Source organism: Elephantulus edwardii, unplaced genomic scaffold, assembly GCF_000299155.1.
Source record: "Elephantulus edwardii isolate Elephantulus edwardi_28Jun2011 unplaced genomic scaffold, EleEdw1.0 scaffold00028, whole genome shotgun sequence".
In the NCBI taxonomy this organism is placed as follows: Eukaryota; Metazoa; Chordata; class Mammalia; order Macroscelidea; family Macroscelididae; genus Elephantulus; species Elephantulus edwardii.
In genome coordinates, this window is record NW_006399778.1 from 11821610 (window position 1) to 11826072 (window position 4463).

Genomic DNA, 4463 nt, shown 5'->3' on the forward strand with positions numbered 1-4463 from the left:
AATTTTTGACTCATGTACTTTTAACGTTACTTAAAATTGTGTCTTCTAGGCTGCAACAGTTCCATGATACATCTTCAGGGATATGAACATGTATGGCTAAGCACAATTGATTAACAGTACATCTAAATTCCACCATAATCTACGTGTTTCCTATTGCCAAAGGGGCCCTTTACAGTAGAGAGAGAAGATCTTCACCCTGAAACCTACAGTGTCCCTTTTCAGCAGGAAGTAACTAAGAGAATCCGCCATCTTCTTTTCCTTATAAATCAGGGTGAAGTCTCTCTCAGAAAGGAGTGATAGGGAATGACAAAGGACACACTGACAAAGGAGATTAATCAGAACTGGTTTTGACAAGTACTGTGGCAATGGGACAATTAAAACAGATTTTCAAGGGGGGGAAAGAAAGAGGAAGGAAGTGGGGGCGTAGAGAAAATAGTGCAACAGTGAATGAATGAAAATCCAAAATCTCTGTAAATGTTCATTAAAATTAATAAAATCTAATAAAAAAATAAACACACACACACACACACACAACCGCCCCCCCCAACCACACCCCAATTTGAACCAAATTGAACCTTTGGGGCCTTAAGCCATTGCCTGCCTTAAACCTTAGGCCAAGCCTCTAGGGCCTCGCCCCTGGGGGGAAGAGCAATACTGCATGCCAAACACAAGCCCATAAAAGCACAGGACCCCAAAAACTTGCAATTAGTCCAAAGGGAGCGATTACTCCAAACGGAGAGGCCATGTCGTTCCTGGATGACTCCACCTAGGGTTTCTGTGACTTTCTTGCTGCCTGAGCATGGTGGTCCACGTGCACAACTAATCGCAAGTGCACCTGATGAAAGTCATGGTATTTTCAACTGCTTTATATGCCTTTAAAGCTGGGCAATAAATAAGAAAAACAGAAGAAGAATCTATACTTTTAAAATGTGGTTTTGGTGAAGAGTTTTGAATATTCCGTGGAGTTACCAAAAGAACCTGGGGAAAAGATGAAAGTCAGACAAGTGTTGAGGACATAGGGTCACTATGCGTTGCCTACGACTAGATGGCACTTAACAACAACACAACCACCAAAGAACACAGAGGTCTGTTTTGGAAGAAGTGCAACCAGGATTCTCTTTAGAGGTGAGGATGATGAAACTGCCTCTCACATTTCTTGTCAGAGAGGCCTGTCCTTTGAAAAGGACATTATATCTAGAAAAGTTGAAAATCAGTGAAAGAGAGGAAGACCCTTAAATATATGGACTGACGCAGTGACTGCAATAACGCATTAATATACAGCAGAGCTTGCAAGGATGGCACAGGATCAGGCAGGGTTTGAATCTGTTGTCCATGGGGTTGCTATGAGTCAGAGTTGACTCAACAGCACCTAACAACAACAATCCTCAATCGACTTTTAGGCTCGGTATAGAATTCCAAGTGGGAAATTATATTTTCCTTCAGAAAGCTTTTCTCTATTGCATTTTGGCTTTCAAAATTGCTGTGAGAAGGCTATTCTGATTTTCTTTTTTGCTTTGAAAGCTTAGACAATCTTCTCTCAATTACAAGGGTAGTGACATTTTATAACAATGTGTCTTGGTGTGGTCTATTTTTATTTATTATTCTGGACCCTCGTGGGTGCTTGCAATCTGGAAAGCTGTCCTTTGGTTCTATGGAAAAATTTTGAATAATTTCAGGGATTGTTCCTTTCCTTACATTTCCCCCTGCCCTTTCTGAGACTCTTACTTGATAATACAGCTCCTCAACAAGTCTTCTATTTTTCTTATATTTATCCTCTGTTTTCTATACTTTCGTTACTTTAGAAGAACTCAATTCTATGTCCCAGTTTTTCTTTTTTTAAATTTCACAACTTTTTTTTTAAATCTTGTATTTTGTCATATTTTTTGTTCCCTTTCTAAATAAGAATTCTGATGTGTTGGTTTTTTTGGGTGTGGTGTTTGTTTCTTTACGATTTTATGTATACATGTATATTTTCTTTCTGGTTATATGAAATATCCAGATAATGAGAGATTATTATCTCATTATCTTCTTCTTTGTGTTTTGTTCTTTATCTCTCATATTAGAACCTTCCTCTTAATGTCTAATAATATTTAATATCTAGTAAAACTACCATCTTGTGCTATCTTCATAATTTCTGGCATACTTGAGCCCACTGCTGCTTTCACTGTATCAATCCAGCTGATCTTCCTCTCTTTTGCTTACTCTCCACCCTTTCAAGCATGATGCCTCTTTTTAAAGAATAGCCTCTCCTAACAACATGCTCAAAATATGTGAGATGAAGCTTTGTCATCTTTGTCACTAAGGAGCATTCTGGCTGCACTTTTTTCAAGGCAAAGTTATTCTTTTGACAGACCATGGTATATTAAGTACTCTTCCCCAACACTACAGTTCAAAGGCGTAATTTCTTCTTCTGCCATCCTTATTCATTGTCCAGCTTTCAGATTCATAGCAAATGATCGAAAAGGCCATGGTTTGAATCAGGCACACCTTAATCTTCAAGCTGACATCATTGCTCCTCAGTAATATTGGAGAGGTTCCTGACTGCAGTCTTGCCAATGCAATATGTTTCCTAATCTCCTCACTGCTGTTATCAAAGGTGTTTGTTGATTGTGGATTCCAGTAAGATTAAATCATTGACAATTTAAATCTTTTCTCCCTTTATCATGATATTGCATATATACAGGTCCAATGATAAGAATGTTTGTTTTCATGACATTAAGATGTAGTCCATATTGGAGAAATTTTGGTCTTCTGCAGCAAGCACCTCAAATCTCTCTCACTCTCAGCAAGATTGTGTCATCTGTTTAATGCAGGTTGCTGATGAATTTTCCTCCAATTCTGACACTACATTCTTCTTCATAATGACCAGCTTCTTGAATGATTTGCTCAGCATACAAGTTGAATAGATATGGGGAAGGGATACAACCCTCATGTACATCTTTCTTGGTTTTAAACCATGCACTGTTCCTTTGCTCTGTTCAAATAACTGTCTCCTGGTCTAGGTATAGATTTTACATGAGCACCATCAAGTGTTCTGGGATTCTCATTCTTCTCAATGTTAGCTAAAAATTGTTATGATCCACACAGTCAAATGCCTTTGCATAGTTGATAAATAAATATTCTTCTCATATTCCCTGCTTTCAGCTGAGATCCATCTGATATCAGCAATGATATCCCTTGTGCCATCGTCTCTTCTAAACCCAACTTGATCTTTGGATGACTCTCTGTCAATATACTATATTAGCCATTTTCTGTATGATTTCCAGGAATATTTTACTTACATGTGATTTCAATGACATTGCTTACTAATTCCCTCATTCTGTTGAACTACCTTTCTTGAGTATAAGAATAGGGACCTCTTCCATTGTTGGCATAGACTAATGAGCATGTCCAGGGCTGCATCTGTTAGTTGAAATGTGTCAATCCCATGATTCCTGGAGCCTTACTTTTTGCCAATGCCTTCAGTGCTGCTTGAACGTCTTCCTTCATTACAATTGCCTCTTGGTTATTTGCTCCTTCCTGAAATGTTTCAGTGTTGACCAGTTCTTTTTGGTGTAATGACTATGTGTATTCTCTGTATCTTCTTTTGATGCTTCTTGGATAATTCCAGATTTTAACCATAGCATCACTTAGTATTTTTCTTGCTATTTCTGTACTTATAAGCTTATGCTTTGAAACATTTAAAGAAAATCCCTTTAATGGGACTGTCCCAAGTACTCAATGCAAAGTTTGCATTTCATAGGGACTAAATGAACAAATGATTGGAATAAATAGTGCAGACTAGATTGGTGGTTACAATTACTTTAGCACCCAAGAAAGAGAATCAAAGTGGTTTGCCATCTTTACATGGTCATCTTCTCATTTGAAATCTTCTCCATCTCTGTAAAGCTCTATACTTCCAGTTGCTCAGGTAAGAATTTTGGAATTTTTAAAATGATATTATTACTCTTACATTGTATATCCCCTTAGCCAGCAAATCTAACAAGTTTTACCATCAAAGTATTTGATGTACCATCCAGAATTTTCTATCCCCACTGCTACCACCCAGGGTCATGACACCACCATCTCTTGTCTCCCTGGCTTGTCTTTGCTCTCCCTACAGTCTATTCCCAGAATCGCAGCCTGCTCTTGTTCAAGTCTGTCATTGTTGTTGTTGTTATGTGCCATCAAGTCGTTTGCGACTCGTTGTTGTTGTTGTTATGTGCCATTGAGTCGCTTGCGACTCATAGCAACCCTATGTACAAGAGCTCTAAATGCTGTTCTATCCTGTGCCAACCTAGCCATCTCAAACGCACTTATTCCCACCACTCCAGTCACAGACTCGATCCATTTCACCAAAGGTCTTCCTCTCCTTCGCCTCCCCTCCACTCTGCCAAACATGATGTCTCTCTCCAAGGACCAGTCCCTCCTTGCAACATGCCCAAAATATGTCAGACAAAGCTTCAGAATCCTTGACTCCAGGG